The sequence below is a fragment of the Protomyctophum parallelum genome, assembly GCF_964188405.1.
Source record: "Protomyctophum parallelum genome assembly, chromosome: 4".
Taxonomy (NCBI): Eukaryota; Metazoa; Chordata; class Actinopteri; order Myctophiformes; family Myctophidae; genus Protomyctophum; species Protomyctophum parallelum.
This window is the reverse complement of record NC_139700.1, coordinates 13196840-13216609: the sequence shown is the minus strand read 5'-3', so window position 1 is coordinate 13216609 and position 19770 is coordinate 13196840. Positions and strand designations below refer to the sequence as shown.

At 44.8% G+C, this 19770-nt stretch overlaps 2 protein-coding genes across 4 annotated transcripts in view; both read left to right on the top strand.

Moving 5' to 3' along the window:
• The window catches only part of anapc13 (anaphase promoting complex subunit 13), a 250307-nt gene extending 235781 nt beyond the window's left edge, over positions 1-14526 (top strand). The window contains exon 4 of the transcript XR_014569110.1: positions 14512-14526. The gene's annotated coding sequence lies outside the window, so the exon portion shown is untranslated. The remainder of the gene's footprint in view (positions 1-14511) is intronic.
• Positions 1-19770, top strand: part of LOC310856921 (transcription factor SOX-6-like) — a 167801-nt gene that overhangs the window by 3542 nt on the left and 144489 nt on the right. The gene's annotated exons all lie outside the window — the stretch shown is intronic.

Sequence of the window (19770 nt, the reverse complement as noted above, 5' to 3'; positions counted from 1 at the left end):
AACTAAGTCCACATGTTTTTTTTTACCTAAGATGCCGGTTCACCTGAGGAAAACCATGCAACGGACATTTTAAGCCTGCATGTGGTCGATTGGGAGAGTCCTAATTGTTTGTTGTCGGGCGCTTTGAAAAAGACACCATGAATCCCCCAAATTGGACATGTGTTGTACAAACACAAATTAAACATTTAGGCCTAAGTATTTTCCCCACTGGGTCCTATAAGTGCATATTAGCCAGCCTATACTTATCTGCGGCCCAAACGGCACACCCAAATTGCAGTCTTGCTGCCGAAGAAGAAAAGGTTGGGGCCCTGCATGTCGAATGCAGCACTCACTCACACACACGCACACGCACGCACACACACACACACACACACACACACACACACACACACACACACACACACACACACACACACACACACACACACACACACACACACACACACACACACACACACACACACACTACTGCTAGATGCTGGCGAGTTTCTCAACCACAATGAAAGTTGAGGTGCGCGGGCGTACGCGTGTATCTATAAATTACGAGTGGCCGCGAGGCGTAGTGTGTGTGTGTGTGTGTGTCCATGTGTGTGTGTGTGTGTGTGTGTGTGCACATGTGAGGGTGCGCACGTGTGTGTGAGTGTGCATGGAAGAGTGTGGAAGAGAGCAACAGTTTTTTGTGGACAGAATGTTAGTATGCCATTTATATGTTCTGTTCTATGTTTTGAGGTTATATAGGCTTTCAACTCTTTAGTTTGATAACTGATAAGGCTCTACAGGAGTGTATTATGTGTGTGTGGGTGTTGGTGTGGCAGCATGTTATGTGTTATATAGGCCTACATTGTGTGTGTGCGTTTTGTGTGCTGTGCACCGCACACACAGTTGTGCAACATGCAGTGCATTTGGGTATTCCTGTGATTATTTATTTCTATGTAATGTAATATACAACACACTTTACCTCCTACAGTATATGCGTGCACTCTTCAGGCTTATGTGAGTTTCTGCATCTGTCAGAGAGAGAGAGAGAGAGATAGAGAGAGAAATAGACATAGAGAGAAATAGAGATATGGAGAGAGAGAGAGAGAGAAATAGATTGTTTTGTTTCGTGTTGACTCACCTCCATCCTTTCCTACCCCTTTACTGTACATCTCCTTTTCTTTTCTCTTCTTTTGTGCTCTGTTACTTTCTCTCTCTCTCTCTCCCCCCCCCCCCCCACCCTCTTGTTGTGTTTTCATAAGGGAGGGAGTGCCGTGCTATCTTACATGCTGACGCTGACCTTTACAATGGCTATTATGTACCTGCAAAAGGATTGAGCAAGGTTTATAAATGCACGGTTTACACAAGACGGCTTGACAGACGCCCTGTTGCAGGATCAACACGAGCGTGCATTTGGCCCCCGTCAGAGAGAGAGAGAGAGAGAGAGAGAGAGAGATAGAGATAGAGGGAGAGAGAGAAGGCTAAACATCTCCAGCTAGATTACATTAAACAAACAGAGGATGAGGTTTTAAAAACAGCAGCATGGCAAGCAGGAATATCACTCTGCCATTGCCTTCAAATGGAACATGGAGGAAAGTTCAGGTAGAGGTGTCATTAAGTGCCAATAAGTAAGTATAGCCTCGGGCACTCATTCATTTGTTTTGAGGGGCGCTAGATGGCCCCTCCTATGCCCAGTTTATGAGTCAACTAGAGCGGTGCCTGTTGGGCACTGGCCTACGTGGAACGATACAAGTTGGAATTGCATGCCCCACCCAGTTATTACTTGCGCAAGCAGAGCGCGCAAGTAATAGTTTTCGTCCATGTCGCTCGCCGTTTGATGCGTATGTGCCGTGCCAGCGTATGACGCATGACTATTGACTACTTGTGCCTGATATGGCAGTGGTGTCAGATCACATACATGTATACATAGGGGCATTACCTTTAATCCTCCCGACACTAAAACATATCGTCATTACGTCACCATCGAAAACCAATTACACCCTGGCATTGGGTCCTTTAATCCACATCTTTATTACGTCATCATTGAGAGCTAGTTATACCAGTTATACCCTGACGTCATATGCTGCTACGATACATACACATACGCGAAGTAACCACAGTATACCGCTAATCAACTTACAAATTACATATACATACATAGAGGCATTTCCTTTACTCCACCCGACACTGATCGACATATACGTCACCATCGAAAGCCATCTCTTACCATACTACTGAATGTAGCAAATAGCTAAACCTAATAATTCAATATTTCAAACGTTCTTTCACAGAGAAGCTGAGATTTGACAGTTTGTAGTGGATCGACAGTACTTGCGCGCTCTGCTTACTAGACACTCGACAGAGTGCAGTTATAGTTATGTCTGTGTCCCTTTTATGCCCATATATGGAAGTTCTTTATCAGGCAGGCCCAAATGTGGAGTCTATGCAGATGTCAGAACCTCATTGTGATGTCATAACAGGCCAGCTCCATACATGGAGATCAATAGTCTAATTTTGGCCCTGTCCAGAGCCTCTTGAGTGGTGCCAGTTGGTCACTGGCCTACTTGGAACGATGCAAGTTGGAAATGCATGTCCCATCCAGTTATTATGACTGTGTCGCTTTTATGCCCAGATATGGAGTTCTTTGTCAGGCATGCCCAAATATGGAGTCTATGCAGATGTCAGAATGATGTCAGGCCAGCTCCATATATGGACCCAGTTCAGTTCTGGACAACTGTGGGTCCGACCGACTCGACACTCATGGGCACTGCACTCTCTGTGTGGGCGTGGAACGCTGTGTGGCAAACGAGACGTGGTGCATTTATAGACACGGATGGCTGATTCAACTTAGAAGATCACATCTTCTGTCTACTATAGAAGACAATGTTGCAGTGTTGATTTTGACAGCAAATTTTAATTTAGTTTGAGTCACATTTTTGTAACCTGGAATGTTTTAGTGTTTAGCGTAGTTTTAGTTGACTAAATATCATGACTAAATCTACAGTTGATTTAGTCGACTAAAATGTATTTTAACGGGCCTTGATGCCGCCATAATGACTTTGACTTTAGCTGTTGAAAAATAACATATGTACAAGTACAAGCTCGTAGCGGGGCACTTGGTGCCGTGCTACGCGTGCCGATCTTGTAGATCTGCTATTCTTTTTAAATTGTGAAAACGTGCGCAGATCTTTGAATATATTCTTTCACAGTGAACGTTTTTTTTTTTTTTTTTTAAGATATTTTTTTGCGGCTTACGCCTTTATTGGTTTTTTAAGGGATAGAAAGTAGGCTGACAGGAAACGGGAGAGAGATGGGGGGATGACATGCGGTAAAGGCCGTGTCGGGTCCGGGAGTCGAACCCGCGGCACACCGCGACTGGATCACCAGTCCGGTGCCCAGACCGTTACGCTACGGCCTGGGCCACAGTGAACGTTTTTAACTGAAATCTTTGCTTCTGGGAGGTCCCTGAAACCTACATATACTGTATATCATTTTTATCCTTGACATGACATTTGAAAACCACTGATATAGAAAAATCTGAAAACTAAAAAAAGAAACAGACACTTGAATCATCCGCTGTACTAATGACACATGCAGGGTAAATGCTACAGGTTAAATGAGTGGATTGGACTTCTACAATGTTCTCTTCCACTGTATTTAGTAGACTGAGCCATGGGAAATGCAGGATTAATGAATATACAGATATAAATATCAACACTGTCCATTGTTTTCCAAGCCCTCCTCTCTCTCACACAATGCTACATTGAGACAGGAATAGACCAGTGAGCTTAGATGGTGAGAAAGGATCGACTACAATTTCTATAACCCTAGAACACTAAACACGATTATATTTTTGTAATTTCCATAATGTTGCTGCTCAGTTTTGTTTCCCTGCCCACATCCCTGTTTTTTTCTACAGGCATTTGTTCCGGTGAAGTTCACCCGTGTTTAGTGATAGTGTGATAGAGAAAAAATCCCATACACCCACAATGGACTTTTTTATGTCCCAGGAATGGGTGGACCAAAAGAGACGTTCCCAGCTCCATTTCTTTTTTTTGTAATATTTTGAAAATTATATGCACATATGATAGGGCCCCCCATGATATCAATTTTTTTGTTTTGGGGAAAAGTCATGATTAAATATTAAAGAGAGTAGCTCAAGTTACCATTTATTGCTGTATGTAGGCCTACTTCAATATATTTGGATGAGTTTTTATGGAATATTTTACATTGGTGTAAATGGTGTAACTATAGTGTTCTAGGGTTAAGATAAGAGAAGAATACTCGCCCTGCGGAGTCCTCAAGAGTAAAAAAATAAATAAAGAAATAAAGAAATCCATCTAAGTAACAAATCCTCATGTGTTGCATGTAAAATAGATTAAGCATCACTGTTTCTATCCACTGCCATACTACCCGTCTGGAAGTCCCATTGACAGAACTTTATTGGTGTGCTTTTAAGAGATGGAATCATCGTAAAAAAAAAGTAGAAAAAGAGTAGTAGGCATGTTAACATAGACGAGCTCTGGGAGAATTCTCCCCCAAGATTTAAGTCTCTCTGCTGGCGCTGATGCACAGTAAAATCCAGAGTCCAAATCGACACTCGTGATTTCACATAAATTGGATCGGTATATAAAAGTGCTGCGGTCGGTCGCGTTCTCTCTGGGGTCCGAGCCTCCAAGCGGAGAAGCAGACTTTTGAGGGTATTGCTGACATGAGTGGGCTGACCAGGTGACTGACACTTGTGCTTGCATGTGCATTGCCGCCCTGCCTGTCAGTCAGCAGTGACTGACGCCCCATGAGCAACCACACATACCCAATCTACAAGCTCAAAACGTGTCGCACTGCGACACGTTCTGATCTTGTAGATCGGCAATTTTTGGTGCTCCAAGTAGCAGCTGCAGTAGCAGCAGTAACAGCAGCAACAGTAGGCGCATGCAGCAGATGCTTTGGCTATTAGCTCTAAACCTGATGATTTTACAGAGGAAGGGAACTGACTTGCGAGCAAGCCTGCATGTCCAGGAGTTATACTGTTGCTTCCTCCCTGCCTCTTCTTCCTATATACCCCCCTCTCTCTATTTCTCTCTCCCCCTTTCTCCAAGTCCGTTGTACTTTACTGTCCAGTGCATTGCTGCAAATGTGGGGTGTTACTGTTCCCGTGAGTACTGTGTGTCAGACGTATACATACATGTGCTCATGGCACTCTTTGAAAGTCAATGTTTTCCATCCTCATACCCATACAAATGTCTGCACTTATTGCACTCTGTCTGTCTGCTCTCTATCTCACTTCCTTTCACGTTATTGCTGTTTTGTTTGCTGTTGCTAAATGAATCAAAGATTGCAAAAAAACAAACATTCATCTTAAGTGATATTCATGATTCAGTGTTAATTCAATTATTCTAATCATGTTATAAATCTATTGAAATTTTACTTGATGACAGACATATCTCACTTCCTTTCACGTTGTTGCTGTTTTGTTTGCTGTTGCTAAATGTATCAAAGATTGCAAAAAAAGCAGGCTTAATTTGTTTTGTGATATTCATGATTTAGTGTTAACTCTATTTAAATTTTACTTGGTGATATATGGTATTGAAGGCTGTAGCACAGGGACCTAGAGTGAAGGAACAATGCAAGATATAATGGAGTGGACATAATTCATATCTCGGGGAGGAAAATATGAACACTCTTCGTGGTGATATTATATTGCAATACGAGACAGACTATAGATGTCGACTGGGATTTTGGATATCATAATGTCATAACATAAATGTTTGTTTGTGAGCTTGTAGAAAATGTGTAGAAAATATTTAGAAAAGTTAAAAAGAAAATGTATACTATCGCCACAATAAACAATATCTACTGTATATTGAGGTACAAAATATTGTGGTATATTGCCCAGCCGTAACCCTTCGACCAAAACAGAAGGATACATGGAAATGAACACCTTTCATTCCCTTAGTTCTCTGTGTCAAACAGGTAGAAGAAATATTGCCTTTCTTCCTTGACTACAAGGAGGTGAAAGGAGCCATGCAAATCTGCGTATCAAATGACAAAACAGACGGTCTCTTGACACACCGCAACCTGTAGCTTATGACATCGTACACCCATGCAGCAGAAAGGATTGACACAGACAAGCATGACAAAAGGGCTGGGTAAGATCTGTGTTGATATTTGCCAACCTGTGTGGTATTGTCTGTTGATGGGACAAAACCACACAGGTATGTGTGTCACTGGAGATGTGCCCATGGAGCTTACTTGGCTAGTACAGGGGTGGGCAACTTTGATGATGGAAAGGGCCACTCACTCCACACTCACTCCAGGCCACATTGCATATAGGCCTATACTGTCGGGCAGAAATCTAAACAAAACAAAAAGTATAGCAAAAATAGCAGATCTAAGCCCAAAACTAGACTTTCTACCTCACCTCGGAGTGACATCGGCAGCACCTCACCCTGCATGCACATTTCTGTTGTAGACAAGGTGTCAAAATCACACCAACCAAGCTGCCTTTGTTTTAAACTAGACCGGTGCCCGGCTGTAGTGCACTGACTCAGTAACAATGGAAGTTGGAGATCCATGCTCCACCTGTTGTACCCGTGTCAGAGTACCCGTTCCACCCATCTGTCTGTGTCCCTTTTATGCCCATATATGGAAATTTCTGTATCTGTCTCTGTGTCCTTTATAGAGTTCTGTGTCACGCATTCCCTAAATATGGAGTGTTTTGATGTCAGAACAGGCCAGCTTCATATGGAGCATGGGCAGGGGCCCTATCCAGGGCCCGGGCAGAGGCCTTTTCTGGACAACCGTGGGTCCGACGGACTCGACACACTGGGCACTGCACTCCCTGGGGGTGTGGAACGTGTGTGTCGAATTTGAAGTCGGTGGGGCGAACAGTTCTTGAGTTACGTGCATTACAGCTGTACACACAGACAGGCAACATTTTAATCCACGCTACACACCTGACATGCATCCGCACGCACGCACGCACGCACGCACGCACGCACGCACGCACTCACGCACGCACGCACGCACACACACACACACACACACACACACACACACACACACACACACACACACACACACACACACACCCTCACACACACACACACACACACAACCATATATTAGGCTGCCTTGCCAACAGGCATGTGCAGATCGGGCCTTTGATTGGACTGATTGAGACTGCATTACAGGCACCTGTGCTGTTAATTATAATTTAGTAGGTTCACCTTGCTCTGCAGAGAGAGTTCAGTTTCAGTTTGTGTTTGACAGAGCAACACCTCCTTTTGACTGCGTCAATGACGATATGTAAGTGTATTATTTGTCCATGTTATCACAGTACATAGGCTTACATGTAACAGTTTGATGGTCAACCTAAGTCAGCCTATACAGTCCTCCTAGTTTCAACACACACACACGCACACACACACACGCACACGCACACGCACACACACACACGCTCCACTCAGAAGTTTGCATGGCATGCGTAAGGCAGGCAGGCACACAACGACATCCAGTCATCCACTGCATGGGCAAAACATATATACACAGTGATTTTTATGTTCCGTTTTACATTGTGGTGTTTCCCCTGCCCTGCTCCTCCTCCTCCTCCCCCTCGTCCTCTGCCTCCTCTTTTATGAAAGAAGTGTCTCCCTCCCGCTAAAGCCCGCCACGTGCGGCCGCTCTCCACTGGTATGGCGGTCTCGGGGAGGGAACGGGGCGAGGCAACGGGAGTGGAGGGCAGGGAGGGCTTTCCAAAACAGCCCCTGTGGTTCGCCCAGCGAGCAGCGAGGCCCTCGGCGAGGGTGGCCCCACCCACCACCACGCCAAAAAAAACAGATGATCCCATTGGTCGCTGGCCAGCCGTCTTGACGCAGGGCGTTGCCATGGTTTCCCAATGGCCGGAGAGAGAGGAGCCTCTAATCAAGCACCCGTTGTCATTATGGGGTGGCGGTGAGGCGTACAGGCTTGTGGAGAGAGAGAGAGGGAGAGATCCATGTCATCCATGTTTTGCTTGTTTGCTTGTTTTTCCTTGTCTTATTATTATTTGTTCTGATTCTGAATATGTATAATACTGTTGCAATATCAGAATGCTTGTCATGCCAATAAAGTATATTTGAGAGGGAGAGAGAGAGAGGATACACATCCAAATTTGGGGCGCCTGAAATCAGACCGTCCTCCGTCCCATACTAGCAAACTACATGAGTCGGTACTGGTCCTCGTTGCATGGTTCCCAAGCTCGCACGGCCACAGCATGGTTCACTTTACTGGTGATGCCAGATCTCCCTAATGCAGTGGTTTTCAACCCTGTTCATGTCAAGGACCATTATTTAGTCAGCATTATGAGCCACGGACCACCATTTGATGACATTTAGCCTCTCAGACCCAGAACTAAAGAATATGTTGTGGTACCGTATACCATATAAATAACAATGCTATACATTCTACATTCTCTAATTGTGTAGACTTCTTGTAAATTAAGTATTGCAGATTTTTAACTACAATAATTGAACTCTTGAGAGTTGAGGTTTCGTTTTACGCTCTCAAGGGTCCATTTGGTTACCAACTCTCCATCATTTAGCATGGGGACCACCTGGAACCCCCTCAAGGACCACTGGTTGAGGACCACTGCCCCAATGCATTTACACAGTAACAAACAGTGAATATACAATCCACTGTGTGATGAGTCACTATACCTGAAGGGCTGCCCAAAGCACCGTACAATTCCCTATTCAATTTCTTTCTCCACTTTGCCTTTTTTATTTATGCCTCAGCCAAATGAGCTTTATGACGTTTGTAGTCAGAGCAGCGTGTCTGTCTGTACATTTATTTAGTCAACTAAAATATATTTTGGCGGGCCTTGATGCCATCATAATAACTGATTTGACACTTTCTGAAAATAGCCGATCTACAAGTTACGCGCTGCGACGCGCTGCGAGCTTGTACATCTGCTATTGTCAGCATGCAACCAAGTGTAAAATGACGTATACTGGATCTCTTGTCCACTAGTCCCTTCCTAACATTTTAGTCTAGTTTTTGAGCGGTGAGCACACCATCTCCAACATGTAGCTGTCTGTCTGTCTGTCTGTCTGAAGCTGAGTTTTTAGTGTCACACCTTTTAGTTTCCATTTAGTTTCCGTCAGTGAAAAAATGGTAGTCGACGAACATTTTTTGCCATAGTATTAGTCGACAAAATCAACAGGGATCAATAAAGGTTTCATATCCTGTGTCCAGCCAACCAGAACCCCCCCCCCCCCCCCCCCCCCCCGCGGCTTTGACGAGGCACGACTTGTGGCTCATAATGTTACCACTTACAAGTGAGGATGACAGACAGCTATAGGGTATATTGGGTGGGCTCTTCAGACATTACCCCCAACCCCCCCCCCCCCCCCCCCCCCAACCCACACCCTCATGTGCGTCCGTGTGTGTGAGTCCGTGTGCGTCCGTGTGTGCGTCCGTGTGTGTGTGTGGCTAATCTTGGATATCGCTGGACAGATCAGTGTCAAAGCTTTTGTGCATGCTGCAGTAGGCCATGGAGGACACAACGACACCCCAATTAGTTTTCTAACTGGCCTCGTGGTGCTGCAATACCAGCCCGCTTTATACTTACATTTTGAGCCTCTAATTCATGAATCACAGAAGGTCGGACAATCAAAACCGTTTTAGCTGCATGGATCAGCACGCCCAACTCCCCTATATAGACCACATCCTAACTAGATTTTCTGAAAACCTTTTCAAGGTGGCATATTTAGGACCCCGAAGACGTTATCTGTCCCAAACGTTGGTCTCTTCTCTGTGTCCGCAATACACCTTTGGCATTGGCAGCTATGATTTGTCCTTTTGGCTGTGGCACATCCCAAGGACCGGTGTGCTGTGCATGATCTGTGATGTCTGTGCATGATCTCACTAGTCCTGTGATAATGAGCAAGCATTATCAACAGGGTTTTGATATTCCAAACGGTTTGCCTGTAATAAGTGTACAGATTTAGTGGGCCTATTATGTCTTATATATTTCATGAACAAAACATCAAGTCAACCCCAAACTGGAATGGTATATTGAGGGACCTCTGTAGATCGCACCTCTAAAAGTGCTTTCACTTTCGCCCATACCAGAAATGTTGTGCCTTACGCCCTACAAACGCTGTTGCTCCCACTCCGCTTCCATGACCATTGTTATGTTGGTGATTGATGACGAAAGGTTAATTCTCTGCGTGTTGTGGTTAGGATAAGAACACTGTAATGAATGATTAGTGATTGAGGGCCTTGGTCTTATATTCTGCCGTGGCACCTGCTGTGGGTCATTAATATACAGATAAAGCATATTATTTATTAGCTCAGCCTGCAGTCAGCTAAATGCTTAAAATGTATAACTGTAATGTGTAAGGCTGCTCGCTGACCAGCTGACTGGACTGAGTGACAACTCAGGTTTCGTGTTGGTAATCCAACACACTGTCCTGGAACACATCATGACGGATTGCTGCGTTCCAGCGCTCTGACATTTGTACTGTATAGCCTTCACATGCACACAGACAGACAGACAGACAGATAGACAGACACAGACAGTTGGACATATAAACTGATGGACTCACCAGAAACATGCCACGCACGCATGCACGGATTGCACACACGCACTCACACATGCAAGTGTTGGGCAAATTCATCTACATGTAACTGATCTACGTACGTAGCTGAGATACATTCATATTTGTGTACTCAAGTAGCTCAGCTACTTTTTGGGGCTTTTTTGTAGCTTGTATCTATAAAAAACAAGCTACAATTATTGGGGGAAAATTAATAATATATAGCTTATATATATCTTTTTTTTCTATTATAGTTTTATTCATAAAAAACCCAACAGGCATGCACACACGTACACGTGCATCAGGTAACACAATGACATTGTTCTTATAAATACTGAAGAAACAACACTGGAAAATCTATTTTAACAAATTGTTAAAACACGCACACACGCATGCACACACACACGCACACCAAAACCCCACTGCTACTGTTGCATCTTACGTGTGGGTGTGTGTGTGTGTGTGTGTGTGTGTGTGTGTGTGTGTGTGTGTGCGTGCATGCGTGTGCGTGTGCATGTGCAGTGTATCCCATCTGAAGAGAATTACAGGCACCTCATGTCACCCACCTGTTGTGCTTTTTCACACGGTTGTTAATGCTAACCTCATGTCACCATGGGCCCCGCACTGCTGCTGACAAAAAAGCATGTTTAACTCTGAAATATGACGGGCCTAAGAACAGCTAAACAGCTAGCTCACCCATATACAACCAGACTGCTATAGGCAGCTAATCGGTCTTTGCTTGTAGTCAGCGGAACCAAAATAAAATGTCAACCTCAGTGTGCCAATTATCTTTCAGTCTGTACAATTACATTTAACGCATTTAGGATGGGAACGCATCTGTGTCGCTTTAGCTTTGAACCACTTTTAACTATTATTTTGAACTTGAACAGCTGTTGAAAAATAGCAGATCTACAAGCTCATGCGCTATGAGATATAGAACAATCTTGAAAATGTGGCACAAATCTTTGAATATAACATTTTAAACTCATATATATTTGCTTCTGGGGATCCCTCAAACAACATTTTTCGGTGTCCTTGACAGTTTGAGAACCACTGACATAGAAACATGAGTTTTGTCAGAAAACTGTTATGATTTAGAGGACATTTTGTAGAATCTGGTCTCAGTTCTAAATGGGTTAAGTGTCTAATAGTATAGTGTTTCCCCAGTTGATATAGTAATCAAGTGAAAATAGCTTCTGCAGGCTGTTTTACTTTTTTATTGTCTCCACCAGCCGAAGGCATGGGGAGAGTATGTTTTGCACTCCGTCCGTCCGTCCGTGTGTCCGTCCGTCCGTCCGTCCGTCCGTGAACAGCTAATCTCAGCCACCGTTAACCCGGTCGATGCCAAATTTTGCACACACACTCCCTGGATGCCAACCATGAACCTCTGCCCCAAACTTTCCAGAACGGCCTGTTATAGCGCCACCAGGAGGCCGCTTTGTGCAAAACAAGTTTTTGCACAGTACACCTACAGATTTTGTCCAAACATCACGCAAATTGGTACACAGTCTCTCTAGAGCCATTCAACGAAACGGGTCTTTCAGATTTATCAGACTCCATCCTGATTGGTTAAGATTGGCTTCCAAAGTTCACAGGAGTGCTCAGTTTCAAACAAAATGCTGCAAATCATGAACACATCGCGTGATTTCCGTGAAATTGTGCACCCACATTCCCACTAGGCCCAGGACGAAATGCACATGAACAATTTCAACTCAGCCTCAAGGTGGCGCTATAACTGGCCCAAAAGTGTTTTTACCTCTAACTGCACGGATCTGTGGATAACCTGGTGGAGACCTGTGCCCGGAAGGGCACTTTTTCTAGTTTGGATTAATCTGGCCCAGTGCCAATCTTGTAGATCTACGTGATCTACGTGAATTGGTCCTTTATAGTGCTTTTGAATGATCGATCGAGTCCAGATCACTACTCACATTAGCATTGGGTTGCTAGCTGGTGTTTAACACTGGAGCGCGCCATCTTGATCGCCATTTGTTGATGTCGGGTCTGGGGGGAATCCATTATTCTTGCTATTTGTTGTAAGATAAAGTATATAGGGCTTAAGTGTTTTCTTGCTTATTCTTTTACAAATCGAATGTGTTTAGGAGTGCAGGAGTGACCTATGTCGTAGGAGAGGATAATTTGCTGGCTCAGCATTATACTGCTCATTCTCAGGGAGCTTATGCCATGTACCACAACCCAGTCCCCCCCCCCCCCACCCCCACCCAGCCCCCCCCCCCCCCATTAATATGGGAAATCTACTACATAGTCTGGGCCTGTGATGTCAATTGTTATTGCTGGAGGCATGCTATAGGAAAAATCTCATTTGCTTTTCGTACAGCGCTAGTGAAAAGAAGCTTATGTCATAAAGACACTATTGTGGCAGCTATAGGCTAGAGGCCTGCTCAGTGTGTGTGTGTGTGTGTGTGTGTGTGTGTGCGTGCATAGTGCATGCGTGCATAGTGTGTGCGTGCATAGTGCGTGCCTGCGGGCATATGTGTTAACACTGCCACAACTGCACCACACACCGACCGCTAACTTCATGTGTGTTTTCCTTGCATTGGTTTCGTGGCGGCTTTCAGGGAACAATGGTGTCTGCCTGTTTGTCGGTGCTGTGAAGGGTGTTAAGCACCGACCCTTTTGTGAGAGAGATTTATGAATGAGACTGGCCCTATTGTGACTGCCATAAATGATTACATGTTCCCCTTCACCTTTGATTTCACACCATACTCTCTGCTGTTGGGAAACTCCAGTGGTCGAATAATGTAACAAAGTGCATGTGTTAAAGCAGTGTTGTATATGTAGTATGACGAAAAGATGTTCGTCGACTACCTTTTTTCACTGACGAGAAAACTAAATGGAAACTAAATGAACACTAAGCTATGATAACTAAAACTAAGACTGAATATATTGACAATTGACAACTGCTTCTACTTTTGGTATTTGGATGCCAAACCCTTTTTACTTTTAATCAAGTATAGGCTATACATTTAGATTTCTAGACTTGAGTATTTCTACATGATGCTATTGATATACTTTTACTTAAGAAAATAAATGGAGTAGTTTTACCACAACTCCTGGTTGTATGTATGGGTGGTGCTTTCCTGTCATGTAGAACGTTTGACTAAATATGATGTCCGTGGTCGACTGCCTGCAGATATACGCATGTCCAGATTTTTATGATTTGAATAATCAACTGGTGTGGACTGAGTATGGGTGAGACGTCATGATGACGTTAGGATGACGTCCTCCGGTGAAGTGTAGGACGTTCAGGACTAGGCCAGATCACAGCCCATATGGGGATGATCCTTACGTCATTTCCAGGACGTCTTCACCAGCTGAAATTAATATAGCTTATTCTGGGACAGATCTGACTTTAGTTATGATATGACTTAAGTAGATCTGGACTCTCTCTAGGGAAATCCGTCTTAGTGGGCAGAATTTATGTTGGTTGAAATCAGGTGATATTCTGGGATAGATCAAGACAGATCTGACTAGTCTTGATCTGGCCCCAATCGAGACGTCACTAATTCGTCCAGGTCCTGACCGTGCTTGATGGGATTGATTGATATTTTTGTTTGACAAATGAACATTAAGAGCCAGTTAGAACAGCAGGACAGCTCCTCCTTTTTGTAGCATTTGTATTTAAAAAAAAAATATATATATATATATTTCTTTTTTCTTTTGTATTTTTTTTTTTACCATTAGTTCTTGCTTACTATTGAAAATAACACCATAATCGGTTAACATAAATGAAGGACATTTGAAGGTAAACATTGCATTATTAAAAATAAAAGAAAACTAAAAAACATTGTAACATTCCAATGGCCTGGCAGCGTGCGTCCACCGTTAACATTTGGTTTCTCTGTGTTTCCTGCAGTGTGGCGGTCGGTAGATTTGTGCCCCGTACCCTAAATCATTCCCCTCTCTCGTAGATTACTCCCCTGCTGCAGCAGTGCAGCGCGCACGGCCTGACGGCCTGTCGTTCTCTCTCTCTGGCGCGCAGCGCTCTCTGTTCCCCTCACTCTCACTCTCTCCCCGTCTCCCCCAGTGGACTCATTTACATTTATGCACACAGCAATTAATTACATGCCCGGCGTCGACCCTGTAAATTAAAAGGGAGTGCAGGGGTTGCCCCTCGTTAATTGGCCCTGACAGGGGAAGTCTTGTTCAGGGGTCGTGAGTGACAGGGCTGACATCAGCCGCCCAGGGTCGTGCATACATTTATGCAGGAAAAGAACACAGCTATAGAGAAAAAAGAAAGAAAGAAAGAAAGAAAGAAAGAAAGAAAGAAAGAAAGCGAATGAAACAATTAAAATGGATGGAGGCCGATCGAATTAAAAAACAATCAACATTTATCCATGGGCTTCTGATGGAAATGAACATCTAAATTATATATTACCTTGTCGGTAGTATTACTTTTTTTTGCGGAGCTTACTTCCTTATCCAGAGTGACTTTACATAATGAGAGCAGCTATAAAATAAGCTTTACAGATTCCTTAACTGGCTACTGGCTGCCGCAGCATGCAACAAATCAATAGCAAGGGTCAAAGCCACGTTGCTCTGACAATAGACCCCAGTGTTCCTTGGTTGAAACTCCGCCTTCGTCACTGTAGGCCATCTACAACCATATGTTTTGCTCTTTATTTTAAAGCCTGCTGTGCATTGTTGAGTTTTGGGATCTTTCTGAGGACCTCTCCTCTCCTCTCCTCTCCTCTCCTCTCCTCTCCTCTCCTCTCCTCTCCTCTCCTCTCATTGCAATTATTTTCTTTTCTGTCACGCAGTGATGTGTTTGTGCATACCTCTTTGGCCCAACAAAAGAGACAAGTAAAAAGAGAGAGAGAGAGAGAGAGAGAGATCCCATTCATGTATGCCTGCCTGCCTGCCTTTGACATTCACCACTTGTTTTTACAACTTTATATATATCTTTTTCTTTTCCAAGGCGCTCTGTTTGCACAACGTAACAGCCTTTGTCTCAGAAAGACGCGGGACAATGACGAACCGCACAATGTAATCTCCTCCTTAAGGGGTTAGCCAGCCAGCCAGTCAGCCAGCCAGCCAACTGGCGTGGTAGGGAAGGAGCGATGTGCCGGTGCATGCCCTGGTTCTCCCCTCCCCTCCAAACTCCTTTACTTGGGCAATATTTCATGTTCACCGTGACTCGCAGAGAATGCGTGTTGTCACTTAAGCCTCTGTAATGGTTTACCCGGGCCCTTTGTGCAGCCATGCAGGACAAAAAAGCGTTTCACTTGGGGGCAAACATCCCCCTCCTATAGTTCTACCAGCTTGTTAAAGGGAGGTGTGCTGCTGTGTTTCGCCCACCCATGATCATTATGGTTGATCCTACTGAGCCTGGACTGAGGTGTCAACGTTAAAGTGAAAACGTTGAAGTCTGAGCTCTAAGTCATGGCATTGAAACCTGCATGTTACTGCACACAGTGCACAGTCCCTCTAAAATAAAATAAATCCCCCAGAACGGCAATGTTTACTGTTCATGTGCAGGGAAGCTGGAAGTACATTCACTAACAATGCCGAGGACAACGCTCCACGCGTCCCAAACTCTTCTCCCTTCTGCCTCCAAAACTATAGAACGCACTTCCCATTGCAATCAGATCTGCAGACTCACTCCCAATCTTCCACCTACGCATATAGTTTCATTATATTCCACTGTTAGGTTATCTTATAGCTTAAGCTTACGTATATGATTCTTGATGACTATTTTTGAGTGGTGCAACCACTCCAAGGAACAGCAATGTCCGTCCTAACCTATGTGACTATGTCCTAACCTATGTGACTATGTTTAGAGTACCAGTAGGGGAAAAAGTGGCGCTGTTGTGCCAGAAACAGAGAGAGAGATAGTGTTGCACTGTTGCCTGCTAATTACAGAGAGAGAGAGACAGAGAGAGAGAGGCAGGGGGAGAGGGGAGAGGGGAGTTGCACCACTCAGTTCACACGAGTGTGATTTTTATGTATTTGATGTATTATCATGTTTTGTACCAAGATCACTCGATGCAGATAGCGCACAATGATTAGTCCATTTGATATTCTTCTCCTATCACAGCAGCTCACACATCTTGCTGCTGTGTTTGCACATTGTTGTAGGCTACTTCGCCCAGCAGATATGGGATTTTTGTTGTTGTCATTACTCATGTTTTCAAAATCTCTGTGGGTGATTGTAATTTGTAATGTGTGGGAAGTATGTGTGTCTGATACAGTGGACAGATGGTTAGGAAGTGTAGCTCAGTTTCCACTTCATTTTGTGTGCATAGTCTGTCTTCTCTGTAGGGAGAGAGATGACCTGCCACTGAATCCTGTCTCATGCATCGTCCCAAGAAAAACCCATCTCCTTTAGTTCCATCATCACTGTCCTTCACCAGGTGTTCTTTGGTCTGCCCCTCTTTCTTTTCCCAGTTGGAGTCCATCTCAAGGCAACTTTGTACACAGTTGATCACCGTAATCAATTGATTGAAAAAAAGGCGTGATAAGGCGTTATCGGCAGGGAGCCGGGAGGTACAGTACGTACAAAAATTGGCGCCAAAAGGCGCAATTGTCGATAAATGAGACTGAGTTCAAAGCATACCTTCATTGAATGCTTCAGTATTTAAATTTTAGTATTTGCTTTTTATTGGAGTAAATTAACATTCCGTTTTAGTTGAGTAAATGTTAGTTGAGTAATATACGAGGAGCATCTATACTTTGACTCAAAGTAAGTAAGAGACTAGCAGCAACCCCAGAAAACTAAGCAGTGAGCAATCAGTCAGTCAGGTCTCTGTGTGAGTCAACACGTGCTCATCATAAGCTCATCATTTATGGGTCAACTGACCCCCATTCGGGCTTAATTGTCCGTATGAAGAGTTGGAACTGGAGCCATGCGGGTCTCCCATACGGTGCAGACATGGACAGTGGCAGCAGCACTGCAGCTCCATGCAGCCCTAGTCTAAGCTCACTGAGGGGAGCGCCAGGGCTTCATAGAGTTCCATTGTTCTCCCTTCCGCGATGGCACACAAGTGGCATAGACAGCTGCGGTGAGGACGACCACATTTTGGGGCTGCTCATGTCTTTGGGGCGTGAATGCATCCGTGGTGACATTGCAGGTGCAGGCTGTGTGCACAGAGGATATAAAGTGTCTTCTTGCGGTGTGCACAGTTGTCTTGCTTTTTCTCTCTTTCTTTCCCCTGCAGATGTTTCATTTTGGGATATATCTATTACAATATATCTATTACAATATGTAGCGAGAGGTACATCTGTATTTAACATTAAAACGACAGCTATTTATTTTTAATAACACAGATCACCAAGTTCTGCAGTATGGAAAGAATGACCACATTGCGCTGTCAGTGTCTCGAAATAATACTATCCTACGGGGGGCACGGTTCCGCAGTTGGAAGTGCTGTCGCCTCACAGAAGGTCCTGGGTTTGATTCATGCTGGAGACGCTGTGGGCGCTGGGGGCTGTGTTCTCTCCTCCGCGTCATCAGTGCCCATACCCGAGGTGGGGTTGGCGAAAGCGCCTTTCTGTGTGGAGTTTGCATGTTGCAAAAGGAACTGGTTGGAATAACATGTTCCTTCCACGCGCTACGTCCAACCGGGGAAACTCCCCCCCCAGGTGAAAAGAAGCGCTTTGGACTACTCCTGTATTGAAAGAAGCATGAGGTCAGTCCAGTGACCTCATGAACACGTTTGAGAACTATATACTGACCTAGAAAGAAAACACAACGCGACACAGTTGTGCAACAAGCAGCAGAGAGGTCGTATAACAACGGAGCATGTTTCCCCCCGGCCCTTCGAGACAAGCTATATGAGTCCACCTACCACCAGCTCTCTCTGTCCAAACAGGTGCTCCGGCCGTGCTGCCGTCCGCCTGCCTGCCTGCTGGAGCGAGCGAGCGTTAGTTAGTTCAACATGTGCCGTTTTACAGCTGCAAGGGAGCCAGGCCAAAAAGGTAGCTAGTGTTTCCTGCAGTTGTCAGGAGGGAGGAGGAGGCTGCAACAAGTTTATAGCCTGACCTTCTCTTCTGCATCTCCTCTGTCAGAGCCGGACAGGAGCTGTAATACCACTATATAGGCCTGCACACGTGTGTGTGTGTGTGTGTGTGTGTGTGTGTGTACAGTGCACTACAGTACAGTACAGTATTGTATGTTCACTATTTTGGTCAGTGAGTGAGAGTGATAGGATATACAGTAGGCCTACGTATGTATTGTACAGCTTGCTATCCAAAAATCTGTTTGGATGTGTGTGCGTGCGTGTGTGTGTGATTGTGCATGCATGGTTGGGAGGTGTAGAGAAATAAATATTATATATATGTATATATATATATATATTGTATATGTACGTAATTGTGAAGTCTACGCAGTAAAATCCCTAGTTCCAATTTCACGTGGAGACTTTAGTAATGGACCAACAAACATTTTGAATAAGATTGACACTGAGAATTGTACTGTGTAGTGCAGTGTACACAGTACAGTCGTGTGCGTGTGTGTGTGCGCGTGTGCATGACAGATAGACACATAGCCAGAGAGAATGTGTGCATTGCATGGTTGCATTTCTTTGCATATGACCGTCTATATCTGTCGTGTGTGTGTGTGTGTGTGTGTGTGTGTGCGCGCGCACACACGCATGTGCGTGCGTGTGCGTGTGTGTCCTGTCATCGAGTGAGGCCAAGGCCAGCTGTGGCTGACAGAGGCTGGAAGGGCTCCAGTCTTTTCAGTAACTCAATGATGTTACTCCCTCTGTGTGTGTGTGTGTGTGTGTGTGTGTGTGTGTGTGTGTGTGTGTGTGTGTGTGTGTGCGTGTGTGTGTGCGTGCGTGCGTGCGTGCGTGCGTGCGTGCGTGCGTGCGTGCATGCGTGTGTGCGTGTGGCAGCAGAAGGCCTTTCATTGTATCTCCTCCACTGTGGAAAATGTGTTCGAAAATGTATGAACCTAAATTCTGAATTCAATGCTTTGGCATTTGGCATCACCTATGGTCATGAGGTGTGGGTCATGACCAAAATTAGGTCGCGGAATTAGGTCGCGAATACAAGCGGCCGAAATGAGTTTTCTCCGACGGGTGGCTGGCATATCCCTTACAGATAGGGTGAGAAGTCACGCGAGAGATACTCGGAGAAGAGTCGCTGCTTATGTGGTTCGGGCATCTGGTTAGGATGCCTCTTGGGCGTCTCCCTAGGGAGGTCCTCGAGGCACGTCCCACTGGGAGGAGACCCCGGGGCAGACCAATGATGA